The 14,567-nt window shown below is 36.4% G+C and overlaps 1 long non-coding RNA gene across 1 annotated transcript in view; it reads left to right on the top strand.

The window, feature by feature from the left end:
- The window catches only part of LOC149091617 (uncharacterized), a 59,758-nt gene extending 47,313 nt beyond the window's left edge, over positions 1 to 12,445 (top strand). Inside the window, exons 2-3 of the long non-coding RNA XR_016196492.1 lie at positions 5,184 to 5,602; positions 12,187 to 12,445. This is a non-coding gene — a long non-coding RNA (uncharacterized LOC149091617). The remainder of the gene's footprint in view (positions 1 to 5,183; positions 5,603 to 12,186) is intronic.
- Positions 12,446 to 14,567: the final 2,122 nt, after the last annotated feature.

Raw genomic sequence — 14,567 nt, 5'->3', positions numbered from 1 at the left:
GCTGGCATTTCCGCTTGCTGCCTAATGATGATGACAATGATAATGATAATGATTATGATTCAGCCGCTCGTGCTGTTGCGGATGATTATGGGGCTTAGAGGGCTGGCCTAGCCGGGCGCCTGGCGGGCGACAGCTTCTTAATGGCATTTAAAGCATATTATAAATAAAATTTAATAAAAGTCAACTTTTGACTGGAGCTTAATTATAATTAAGTGCCACGGCACGCGCTCTCCAAAAGCGGACAGGTGTAATTGTAATTACTCTGGACTCACAACAGCCACGCCCACGCGCACGCCCATGGTCATGCCCACGCACATAGTACGCACCGTGCTCATAGCCAGAAATGTCCATTTAAATGGCTTGATTAATGCCAAGCGGGTGAACAGCAAAAAGAAAAACAACATGCCGAGGGCACAGTGGTACGCAGTGCGTGAAATATTATTGAAAAATGTTAACTAGTTTTATAAAGAGCTGAAATAGCGCACAGAATATTGCTAAAAATGTTGATACAATGAATACTGTATAAAATCGGAAAAATTATAATTTCAAAGAGGAAACTATTCTCGTTCAGTATCAGTCAATATTTCCCTCTCTGCTTGAATTCCTCTTCTTTATTTGCTTTCACTTTATTAGTCCTTCAGTCTCTCATTCTAGTTGTCTTGAGCTTACTGCATTATATAAATACCCCTACTTCGCTCTTGTTTTACTATCTTCATTGCCGCATATTTGTATTAGTATTATTCCTATCTATGAGTATCTCTCTGTCTCTGCCTTTCTTGCTCTATAGGACTCTCTTACTCTCTCTCTCTCTGTTTTTGCCTCCCTTTGTCTATGGGACTCTCTCTCGCTCTCAGTCTGACTCTACCTCTCCCTCATTCTTTTCTCACTTCCCTTTTCTAACTCCTGCTTGCTCTTCCATTTCCTCACTTTATCATAGTGAATGTATTTCTCGATTTGTTTCTACGTCCCTCTTCCCCAGTGCTTCTCCACCATCGCTCTCTTTTTCTCTCTCTCTCTCTCTCTCTCTCTCTCACTCTCTTTTCTCTCTCTCTCTTGTTCAATTGCATATCTTACACGTTCTGCCACACATTCATCTGCTTTCATCCCACTGTGCAGCTGTGCTGCCCGCTGACCAATGTGACCCAACCGACTAACCGACTCGTTTGCCGTTTTAAGTGTATTTATTTGCTCTTTATTTTTATGACTGGGCCCCGTGTAATTGACGCTGTGCGCGCACGGTAGCGCGTTTTGTTGCTCGTATAGGAGCACTTGACGCTGTGGCGGTGCTGCCAGCAGAACTGAGGGCGGGCCACAGGGCAGGTGCCCAACTGCAGGTGGACTGGGAGGGGTAGGGGGTGGTGCAAAAAGCCATAAAGTGCAGCATGTTTTGTATTTTGTATGCCCTTTTTTTTTGCTGCTAAAAATTCAGCACAGCTTTGGCCGTATGAGAGAGTGTATAAGTGTGTGTGGGTGTATGTGTGTGTGTTTTGTGGCTTCTCAGTTTTGCTCATTTCAATTTTTAATTAAATTTCAAGTGCGGTTTTGCATGAGTTTGCAAATGCTTTGCACAGCATTCATTTAGTTTTGTAAATAAGACAACTCCACTGAGCATATTAATAAATTATATTTATTTATTAATCATATTTTAAATTCAACTAGCTAGCTGAAGCAGCTTTTGAGCGTTTCATTATTGCAAATATTATTAAGGAAATAATAAGAGCTAATTGACATTGTGAAAGCTTCACTTAACTTTTTTTTTCATACGCTGAACCCATTGAAAATGGGAAATCTGGGTATAATGGTTTTGTTCAAATATATGTAACAGGCAGAAGGAGGCGTGGCAGACTCCATAAAGTATATATATTATTGAACAGGGTGACGAGCTGAGTCGATTTAGCCGTCCGCCCGTCTGTCCGTATATATGAACGTGTCGATCTCAGAAGATATATGAGCCAGAGACCTCAATTTTTTTTGTAAATGTCCGTATATATAGCGCGCATATCGAGTTTATCTTCAAAAATCGATAACTCATTCCATTATTTTGTTATCGATTAAATCCCTTATCGAAAAGAAGCACTTATCTTTCAGAGAAAGGAGTTGAATTGAAAGTGAGAAGCAACTACTATATCAACTATATATTAATTATATAGATTATGAATCCATATACTCACCCTTGCCTTTAGCACCTCTTACTCGATTATATCAATGCATATATCATCAATTAATTATAAATCTGTATTCGCTGTCATGTAAACAATTTCTTTCCTCTTTCGCAGAGACAAAGTTTAACTTCAACTTTGTTCTTCCATCATCGAATTCTTATTCATTTAAAAAAACCCCGCTCAGCATACATTTAGTATGCCCAGCTTGCAGCAGCAGCAGTGCAACACATATCGTATTGCCTGAATGAATGTGGGGCTAATTAGAGAGGCTGAATTGAATACAAGTTCAGCTGGCTGGCACGTTTTGGGCTCAGTTTTGAGCATTGTTCGGCAATGACAATTGAAGCGCCCATAACCACGCCCCCGTCCATGATGTAAATCACAGCGGGAGCTAACCAAAACAACAGCAGAGCAATGAGAACGGCAGCTACACAAAATGAAATTCATTTGCATGCAACACGTTGCCGTCGACACAAACACAAACGGAGCTGCTGCTCCGTCAGCGGGTTTCGTGGTCAATGGGCGATGGTCGGCTGCTGGGACTGGCCTGGGCCTGGCGGTGTATGAGCGACGTGTCCAACGTGCCGCATGTCGCATATCACATGTCGCATGTCGCATGTGTTGCATGTGCTGCAATTTACAGTGAAACAGTTGCCACAGACAGTTGCCAACCGAAAGCAAGCAGAACTCGAGCTGTGGCGTTTAGTTGACTGTGGAATGTTCAGGCAGGCAGAGTTAGTTATTGAAAAAGAAATGTGTATAAATGAAGTTTTGACTAGAAAAAGGGTGTTGTCCAGACGGTTTTCTATTTGCAACATTTCCAGACTGTAATTGTAAAAGAAAGTAATAATAACAGCAGAGCTATGAGACTAGATACAGATGAATGTATCTCCAGTTATGTCATCTAAACACTAAGATGATAGATACAGATGAATAAATCTCCAGTTTTGTCATCCAAACACTAACTAACTCACTCAGCATATAGACAATCCTAATACCTGAATGTCAATTTCTATCTTCACGTCTCTACTCATTGTTACTGCATTGTTGCAAACCAATATACCCATTTTGAATAGCTTGAACCTACATTAAAACGAAGCCAACTAGACAAGAAGAGTCCGCAAGCAGCAACTTCTCTATATATGTACGTGACACCAGGGCTGGCCACGAAGGCTGCACAAAGGAATACTTGGAGTGAAAAGAAAAAATCGAAAATATGATTAAATTGACAATTGATGCATTTATTTTATGTAAAAAATGTATAAAAAATATAATTTTATTTTCAATAAGATATTTATCTAATTTTCTCTAAAATGTGATGTACATCATAGAGATTACTATTCATTTTTTTATTTATTTTTTTTAACTGACATTGCCTTGCCTTTCAACTGAGATAAAGTTGGCATAAAATCGCCTTGTCAATGATATAATTGTTTATACTTATTAAACAAATTTCTTACTATCTTAAATGATACTTAATTTTTACCCGACTATGAAGACAAAATCTATTAATTTTAAGTTTCTTGTGGCTTTTGATATTTATTTAAAAAATACAAAAAAATATATATATTTGTTATACAATTTTGTTTATGAATGTCTTAATACATTAGGTTTCTAAAAAAAATTGTCATTAATTATCCACAAAAAAATTATCAATCAGTTAGGATCAGCCTCCTCTAAGTGGCTCAATTCTTGTGCCAGTCAAGCGATGCTGCAGCCCTGTGTGTTGCGTTTTGTAGAACATAATCTAATTTGCGATATTGGCAGTTGAGAAAAATTGAGTCGGGCCTATGCGAATGCGCTGACAGTTAAAACGAAAACCCTGACCAAGAGAACGGGAATTGATGGCAAGAGTTACAAGTGGGACAGTTGACCCATTTTGATTTTCAGGAAAAACTCGTTTCAGTTTGACTCAAGCAGAGTCAACTGATTCAAGTAAGATATAAATGCCAGAGCTCTAGAGAGAGAGAGAGAGAGAGAGAGAGCGAGAGAGGGAGAGAGAGTGAGAGAGATAGCCAGCGAGAGAATCCTTCACAGAGCTGAAGCTAATTTGAGATTTAAGTTTAATGTGACTGCCGCACGAGTTGCACTCCTCAATTAATTCTTAGGGCAACAGCAGCTGCTGAGGCAATTGTAATTGCAGCCATGTTGCACTCATGTGTGCAACAGCTTCCACTTCCACTTGCTGTGAATCATGAGCTGAATTTATTAGAACCAACGGCAAGCAGCAAACAGCTCAGTGTGGCTTTAGTTAGTTAGCTAACCACACAGAACATGCACAACACTTAAATCCACTCTGAACTGTTGACCCTGTGGCAAACTCGCTCTCACACTCTCTGTCTCTCTCTCTCTCTCTCGCTTTCACTGTGCGCTTTTATTTGTTTGCATCTAACACGCATTCGCTTCAATCTGTTTGCTGTCAACAAGCACAGCCAGTAAGCCATTCATTTGATTTACCTAAGGGCAACAATTCCAAATATTTCAATAAAAAGCGAAACTTTAATTTTTTACTTTTTGTATAGTGAAGTAATGCTTGGTAAATAAAAAAAAATAATAATAAAAATGTTTTAAAAGCAATAAAAATTCTTTAAAAGCACTTAAAATATATGTTTTAATCTGGATTTTTTTTTACTGTTTATTTTTTTTACAAATTGTTATTCTTAAATATTATGTTAAATATTACAGTTGAGCAGCTTTGCCGTCTGATCAATGATTTAACTACTTATTACACATAACGTTAACATCTGCTTTGTTAATAAATAATATATATAATTGTTTTAGAAAAAAAAGCCTAAGAAAACCCAGAAAATATTTCAAATCTTATCTCGTAGAGGATATAATTTACAAGTATCACAAATTTCTAAACTTATCTAAAAATAATTCTTTAAAAATTCCGTACGCTCTCATAGCTTTTCTACCCACCAAAAGGTAACACTCTAATGCCCCACTCTAATTAAAACTGTAAACGCCTGTCATCGTTTTAGAGAGCACTTCTGAATTGCTATAAACTTCTATTTCCAGGGAATCCTCGCACGTTCGCACCAGCTGATTGTGAGCCGTAATCAAAATGTTGGAGCAAAAAAAAAGAGAGGGAACAAAAATTGGAAAATGCGAAGCGCAAAAGTTGACAACCGGGGTTTCTGTTTGACAAGAAAACTGATTTGTCATTGCCGTAATGAGCTTGAGGCTTAGCTCACCTCTCTATGAGAAAGCAAAAGTAAAGCATAAAATGCAATAAGCAATGCCATTAAGTAAAAGTGTAAGGGAAAGCAAACACAAGCAAGCACACATGACGAGGAAAAGGGGAGATAAATCCAAACAGAGAGCAAACCAAGACCTAGACCAAGACCAAGACCCACACTCAGACTCAGCTCTGAAGCAGAAGCTGAAGCGATGCAGTTTTCTCATTAGGAGGCAAAGCCACACGTGAAGTTCTGACGGTGAGTTGGCAACTAAAATTTATATATATGTATACAGATATACATACATACACATATATGTATGTACATATCTGTACGTGTTATGTATTTAGCTGTAATCTGAAATGTAACTGGGGAGAATGTGAGAGATATGAGAGCGCATTGTGATAACTGCTGCTGGGATGCTCAACCAAATGGTATCAAAATGCTTTTTAAGTGCCAACTCCAGCTCTCACTCTCCCGCTGTCTCTCTCCTTCACTCTGAGTGAGTGAATGCGTGGTGTGTGGCTTTAATGTGAACATATAAAAAGTTATTTTCAGTATATCAATGGGTAATAAAGCTGTAAGCTGCTTGAGAAAAAGAAAAAACACTTTAAAATTGAATTATTATTTTTGTGCAGAGCTCAAGTGCTTAGATAGATATATAGACCTGAGCTATCAGCTGTCAAAGGGAGTTTTATTAAAGAAGCAAACGAAGAAATGCGAAAAAAAAGGATATTTTCCTTTAGATGAGCTTTAGACTTAAGTTGAAGTTAAATAACTTAAGCTTTTTACATATGTTAAAGTTAATTACGAAAAGTTTGAAAATTGAATTAACATGAACAAAGAATTTAAAGCTTCTCTGTTAAAATTCACTTTAAAAGATTGAGCGTAAAGCATTTTAAGCTGATGATAGCTTATGCATATTCTACGTAGTATCAAGCTAGATAGATTAAAATGTGAAGCTTTCAACAGGAAAGAAAACAGCTTAATTCTTCAAGCTAATGCCTTAAACAAGTAAAATAAACTCTATATATCAACCGGAAAATATTCAGCTTTACAATAAACTTGTTGAATAAATATGCATTCTAGCATTATGCTTTGCGGTTGAGCGTTAGGCTTACATGATTCCATTACATTCATGCAAATAGAATCAAATTGTTAAGCAGCTTTCTCAGATGAAATCAAAGGAAGCAAAGAGCTTTAATGTGCTTGTAAATCTGTAGTTAAAGCAAGCGGCATGCTTAAAGCTCATTGTTGAATGATTATAGCAATTAAGCTCTATCAAATGATAATAATGATAATAATAATAAAGATTTGGTGTAATCGCGCAGTGCCGGCAAAACGAAAAGCTTCATGTTTATAGATGTCGCTGTGCTTGGGAGCATTGCTTTCTCATTATTATCGGGGCAAACAGTAATCTATTGACAGTTAAGTAATGTTGTAGAAGCAAATAATTTTGCCTGGAATCAGCTTCGCATTTCAATCTAATTGAATGGACGAAAATTTCATTTCATTTCATTGTTGTTGTGGTGTTTCTCTCTCTCTCTCTCTCTCTCTCTCTCTCTCTCTCTCTCTCTCGTTGCTTCGTAACGTGGCTTTTATGCGCATTCAAATGATTTTAATGACAGCAATTTGTGTTTCGAAATCGCGGAACATTAGCTTTCGGCTTGCCCAGCCCAGGCTGAGCTGCTCTGGGACTGGCCGGGGCTGAGCCAAGGGATAAGGTGTCTATTGGGTGGGTGTTAAGCGAACGTGTTTATAACGCTTAACTTTCAAATTAGGGCCCAGGTCCCAGGCAGCGGCAGGCGGAAGTTTCGATTTGTCAGTGGGTCACCCGGCGGGCCTTTTGTAAATTGAGCGCCGTCTCGCGCAAAGGATAAGCCGCAGAGGAGACAACCGCTTATCTCTCGCTCTAGCCCAGTCACGGCCAGACAGCCGGGCCGTTACGTCATTATCAGCGTCATCGTCATGGGCAACGTCATCGTTTTTAGCCAACAAACAAATTCATTTAGACACAACAAAGTTGGCCAAAAGCAAAAGCAAATTCAAAAGCAAAGGCAAAAGCATGACAGAAATGGCAGGCACCCTATACATCCATCTACTCGAAGTGTATCTCCCTCTGCCTCTCCCTTTCTCGCTCACTCGTCAGCATCAGCCAAGTGTAAACTGAAATGTGGGTTAGTGTGGCATGTGGCATGCGGCATGTGGCATGGCTCGCAGTTTAACTGAAAGAAATGTTTGTGATTTCTCGTGGCAGGGCTACAATATTATCACACCAAGATTTTGATTGATGAGACTTTTGGCTGCGGTCGCTGCCTCTGCTGCCGTTGCTGCCTCTGCTGTCTCTGCTGCTGCCATCTTCATTTCATCTCTCACAATTTTCTTTTTCATGTGGGCGTGACCGTAAAAAAAAACTCCCCCTAAATCGCGTCCAGCCGCGGGCTTTGATTAGTTTTTTATTTCCTTTCGGTTAATATTTCTTTTTCGATTCACTTCCTTTTCTATTGGCCTAAATGCTTTGGGTTTGCTGTTTCCTATCTGTGCTGATTACGTGCTCAAAATACGTATTATATTAACTGCTGATTGAGCTTTAAATTGTTAGGCTAACTATTCAGAGTATCATCGTAGTAAATACTTAACATGTATAAAATTCATTTACCTAATATCTCTAAGCTTGACAATATTTTATTCTTAATTTCCGACAATTCTGTAAATTCATTAAACTCTGAGATAATCAAGGTAAAATACATGCAAATTACATAGATAGCTTGCAAAGTATTTGGAAATCCATAAATTAGCCGAAATTGCGACATAAATAAATGAAGATCTTAACAGACGCCCCAGAGACACTAAAGCGTGCTGCTTCTTCTACCTTCTACTTATTGTTGCTTATTGCAACAACAATAACAACTTATCACGCAGCTGGCAGTCATAAAAGAGCCGTAAAAAATTATCCACATGGCTTGCAACATCAGCGCAATTTGCAGACAGCCACAAAGAAATAACCTGCAACATAACCAAAAAAAAAACACACAAATTGAAAAGAAAAGCAAAGACACAAGCCAAACACAAGATCTTGGCCAGCAAAAAACTACTTTAAAAAACACTTTTCAGTGTGTTTGTTTGCCTTTAGAAGAAGTGCGAGACAAACCCAACAGCCACAGCCACCAATAGCGCAACAATAGAGCCTAAATGTCTGTATATCGTCTGTTTTTTATGATTTAATATGGGAAAATTGTTGGGTGGCGTTGACCAAAAAAAAAAAAAAAAAAAAAATGGCAAATAGAAACTATGCTAGTCGGATATGATTGACTAGAAAATACCCAGACCTAAGTGATGTTATGAATTAAACAAAAAAATAATAATAATATATGAATATATATATATAAAAAAATTTTTGACAGATTTTTTTTTTTTTAGAATAACCTTGTCAATATACAATATATAAGTCTGAAGAAAAATAAAATAAATTTTTTGTTATATTTTTTACGAACATTTATAATTTGACATTTATAAAAAAAAATTAAAAAAAAAAATTATGATAATAATAATTCAATATATTATAAATAAAATTTTAAATAAATAAATTTAAAATTTTAAAATAAAATATGATAATATTAATTCAATATATTATAAATAATAAATAAGAAAAATTATATACAGAATAAAATTACTCTACATTAATTGGCAAATCAGATCAGTTTTGTAAATAATGAATAATATATAGGTTTATTCATAAGTTGAAGGCAATAAGTGAACCAAAATATATTTTCCTAAAAATATTTGCGATGTTAATAAAATTAAATATACTAAATATATGTCTATTCCATTAGAATAAACATTTGCAGCTCATTATATCTAGCTCTTATAGTTCTATACTTAAATAGACTGTGTGGAATCGATTTTCAGTGTAATTTTAGCAGCTATTGATCTATTGTTAATATGCTTATCATATAGTAAAAAAAAAGAATTAACTTTGTTATTTTATTTCTAATCTAATCCTAATGCTCTCCCTCAACCAACCCTCTCATTCACTCTCAATGGGCACAGAGTGTAACAAACCTAAACACATTGAAAAGTGGGCAGATACTTGAGCAGGAGGAGGAGGAGGAGAGGAGGAGGAGGAGGAGGAGGAGGAGGAGGAGGAGAGGAGGAGGAGAGGAGGGGAGGAGCTTATTGGAGTTGAGGAGGAGGAGGAGGAGGTAGGAGGTGGTTGCTGCGCGTCTGGGCGGGACAGAGCGACTCACGTGAACAACATAATCGCACATTTAAGCGGCTGGCAACAATTTTGCCAACCTGCTCCGCATCCCCATTTTTAGTCTAGTCTATCAAGTCGGATGTCGTTGGCCCCAGCGAATAGACGATGTAGACACACACACACACATACACACATGCACGTATACATATATAGATATGTACATATAGAGAGTCCCGCTCGGTTTGGGGCAATGGGGCAACAAGTGTGGCCACTCGCTGCTGTTGTCATGATGAGAGACGTAATAGCCAGGTCTGTGAATGACGCCCAAAACAAAACCAAAACAAAACTAAACAAAACCGAAACAGAAACAGAGACAAACCAGGAAAAAAAAATTGTATGAGGCACTGAAGCTGTTTACCTAAATATGAAAAAAAACAAGAAGGGAGAAAATAAACTGCCCGGAATGTTATGTAGCTCTCTCTTATGTAACCTAGTAATATATTCAGAAATAGCGAGAAAATATGTGAATAGCCGGCAGTACAATACAGTTTGAGGCTGAGAGGCATGAACTCGAAGAGCCAAGCATAGATTTAAGAAAACTTTAATGAGAGAAGCAACTGAATGGGATGTGGTCAAAATAGTTCATCGAGTAGCGAAATAACGGATTTATTAAAGCTCTCTGATTCAGCCACGAATACTTTAAGTTATTGTCTTGAGAATCAGCAAACCTTTAAGCCACTTTTCATACAGAAAAGTGAGGTTGACGTTAAGAGAACTTCCTGTTCTGAAAATATTTATATTAAAAGTCGACAAGGCGTGAGGGAACTTTTAATTAGAAGATAAAATATACTTAAGTATTTTGTTTTTCATAAAATGGAAGTTTATTTTCATAGCTCTGATAATGTTCTGAGAAACTTTTTTATTAGAAAAGAATACGCTCTACCCTTGCTTGCCCTTTCCTTTACTTAAAACTCTAGAGGGTCTGTTTATGTTCTTGGAATAGTGGAATTTAAAGCCCTCAGAATTTAAATAATATTAATTGAAAATACTCGTTTAAAGTAGGACAATCTAAAATATAATAAAAAAAATAAATAAAAAAATTTTTGAAATTTTTTTTAGCTTCCTTTTGATATTTATTTAAGAAGTATTTATATTTTAGCTCTCATATTTTTGCCTTGCTTCATTTAATAAATTTTATATAAACTTTTGTAGTTTTATGCTTAACATACAAATTTATCTTGCTTAATAAAAATCCAAATAAATTGCCAAACACAACTGAGCAAAGCTCACTGGGCTATTATGATACACACACATGCATATGTATGGCTTTTTGTGTCTATGTTCCGGCATTTGCACTTGACATTTCAAATTTCACATGAATGTAATATTATTGTATATATTTGTTATACCCTGAACCCATTGAAAATGGGAAATCAGGGTATAATGGTTTTGTTAAAAGTATGTAACAGGCAGAAGGAGGCGTGGCAGACCCCACAAAGTATATATATTCTTGATCGGGGCGACAAGCTGAGTCGATTTGGCCCTGTCCGTCTGTCTGTCCGTCCGTCCGTCCGTATGTATGAACGCGTCGATTTCAGAAGATATAAGAGCTAGAGACTTCAACTTTTTTTTAAAATGTCCGTATATATCACGCGCAGATCGAGTTTATCACTAAAAAACGATAACTCATTCCGATATTTTTTTATCGATAAAAAACCTTATCGAAGATCACTTAAAAAATTATATCTCCTACATCTTTCAAGCTAGAGTCTCCAAATTTAAAATGTATATAAAGATGTATTTTATACAATTTCGGTTTTTGTTAAAATTTACCCCCCACCCCTAAATCCACCCCCTCACCCTCATCTTTGTAAAAGTCGTACATCAAATACTAGAGACTTGTGCTTCGGTATACACATACATTTAAACATTATAATTATGTTCTGAAAGTTTCATTACGATCGTACGTCTAGAAATTAAATTATTCAACAAATAAGTTCTCAAAATATTGCCACACTGCAGCGCAACCCAAGCGCAATCGCCTATATATGTGAGTGTGTGTGTGCGCGTGAGTTTGTATGTATGCGTGTGTGTGTGTGTGCGTGTGTGTTTGCTAATTATTATTGAAATATAAGTTGCTTGTAGGGTTCAGGGTATCTCGTAGTCGAGCAGTCTCGACTAGAGCTTTCTTTCTTGTTTTTATTTTATTTTTTTCTATGGTGAGCGACATTTAAAGTAGTTTGGGAACATTTGAGCGCATTTGATGTGACAAATCACAAAGCTGACAAAATTCTGGTATATGATAAGATATACTATGTAAATATGGAAACAAAAAATAATAAAACTAGCAGCCAAATATGCTAAGTGGGCCAAGACGTTTGCTGGCTGTCGGCTGCCTACGTTGACTTAATGAACGCACCTTGTGCCAAAGCTTTTTAGTATGCAAAGATTTTCAAGGCTGTTGCATTAATTAAGAGGAGCAGCACAAACAGACAGAAACTGAGATAGACGAAGAGGCGTCTGTTAAGCAATTGTATAATTAGTGCTCTCTCCCTCTCTCGCTCTCTCTTCATCTTCATTTGAGTACTTTGCCACACCCAACGCCCACTTTGTCAAACAACTCTGTTGAATTTGTCAATTTCAGTTGGCGCACAAGCACGAAGGTGTTCAATTACACAAAGTACAATAACAACAACAACAACAACAACAACAACAATATTGAAAACAACAAAAAAATAGGTGCAGAAAACGTCAAAGAAATATTTTCCACAATAAATGCTGAAAGAGCTCGAGGCGTGAACCAAAATACAGCAAATTTATTTCATTGATGAGGCAAAGCTCATGGCTCGCGGCACTGTTCGAGCTTTAAATGGAAATGGAATTGAACATGGGGCTTGGATCGCACTGAAACACTATAAACGTTTGTCCTTGAAGCTGCATAAATTCTTAAATAAATCATTTTAATTGTAAATGGAAATCTTTAGTTTTGCTTTGATATATTTACAGATGAATCAGTGGAGAAGCTTAAAGAGTATTTCTCATATTTTATGTCATGTTTTTAAAGAGACAAATAATTTTCATATGCTATTTAGTTTGAGTAAAATACTTTTACGTTGCTTTGGCATTGCAGCTGGTGAGCCTCTATTCATCGCATCCACAAATATATTTCTTTGTGAACCCAGCCACAGCTCCCATTCGTAAGAGTCAAATGACAAACTGCTGACGCCTAATAATGACAGCGCAGTATTGAGTGTCATTACGCAGACTTTTGCTTATACTTACTCTTCTAATCTCACTTATACTGGCACTTTTTCTCATATTCATGGGCAAACTAATCTTCAGACATACATATATGTACATATATTCGTGTTTATACAAATATTAAGATCTGCACTTGTATTCATGCATATACTTACTCTTATACTGAAGTATTTTAATTCTACACTTATACATATGTATATGTATATTATATTATACCAATTACAATCATCGTATGCTCATACTCATTCCTTTACTCATTAGTAAAGAACATTCTCTTACTTCTAATCACTTATACTATGCTCACTCATATATTTATACTTTTAATTATACTAAGGCTTATACTTTCACTTACACACCAATACTACTGCTTATATTCATATTTATACCCACACATCAACTTATACTTATCTTTTGCTTACACTGCTCCTCCAGCTCATATTTATACTTACTTATACCCATGCTTATGTTGCAAAGTATGAGTATAAAAATAACTCATACTCATAAGTATAAGAATAGCTTAAAATTCATACTTATACTGGTTACTTATACTCATTATTCTACTTATACTCATAAACATTCTCTTGCATATACTTAAAACTATATTCGTACATATATTCATATATATTCTTCTACTCATAGCCATATTCTTTTATTCATACTTGAAAGTATAAATATAAAAAAGCATAAGTATAAGTGAGTAAGTAATATATTACTTATACTTTGAGCTGCTCTCCAAATATAAATTTCCTTATATTTCTTATATTATATATCATATATTAATATATATATTTATACTTATACTGATACACATACTGCTAGTTATATTTATGCACAAGCTTACTCTTATACTCGTACTTCTTATTCTTCCTATTATCATAATTCCACTTATACATGCAATATTACTGATTCTTCAACTTTTACTTAAGCTTCTACTTCTACATCTGATATTTATAGTCATATTTCTGATATATATAGTAAAATACTTCTTATTCTATTTATACTTAATAAATAAGTTTAGCTTATACTTATACTAATACTTATAATTATACTTAAATTATCAATAGACACAACAAAGGGCATTCGCTTATATTTATACCCACTCTAATAGTTCTGCCAATGCTAAGACTCTTATACTTAGACTCTTGCCCATATATACTTCTACTCTATGTATATATATAGCTCCACTTCTTCTGCACATTCGTGCTCGGGCTGATGAGCTTTGGCGTGGGCGTCTTTGCTGAGCGCGCGTGCTTAAGTAATGAGGCTGCCTAAGGAAAACGCTGAGAAAGATAAAGAACCAGCAGTCAACGGCAATTAGAAGAAGCCAAAAAGGATGTCGACGCCATGTTCCAATGAGTGGGCCAAGATTGGTGGGGCAGGTCGGCGCTGGGGCAGGGGCCGCGTGACTGGGCAGAAGATGCAGCCAAAAGGTTAAACATTCAATTAACTCCAGTGCAGAGCCAGTTGCAGGGAAAAACTTTATTGCAGCCAAATGTGAGATAAAAGGAAAGTGAAAATTGTATAAAAACTGACCAAAGTAATAAAACGAAACGAATAGAAATGAAATGAAACGGAAATGAAACCTAACGGCTGCCCAGTAAATAGACAAACAACATTGGCAACAAGCCGAGCAGCCAGCCAACGGAGCAACTTTTCCACATGCTCATGCACTTGGCAGGGGAATATGTAGCCGTGTATGTGTGTGTGTGTGTGTGTGTTGACTCTAGTTAAAGTTTATCAAAGCTACAATAAGAAAGGCAACAA

The sequence above is a fragment of the Drosophila navojoa genome, chromosome 3, assembly GCF_054131105.1.
Source record: "Drosophila navojoa isolate 15081-1374.11 chromosome 3, UAZ_NAV_1.0, whole genome shotgun sequence".
NCBI lineage: Eukaryota > Metazoa > Arthropoda > Insecta > Diptera > Drosophilidae > Drosophila > Drosophila navojoa.
The sequence above is the reverse complement of the archived record's forward strand: the minus strand, read 5'-3'. Positions and strand labels throughout refer to the sequence as shown.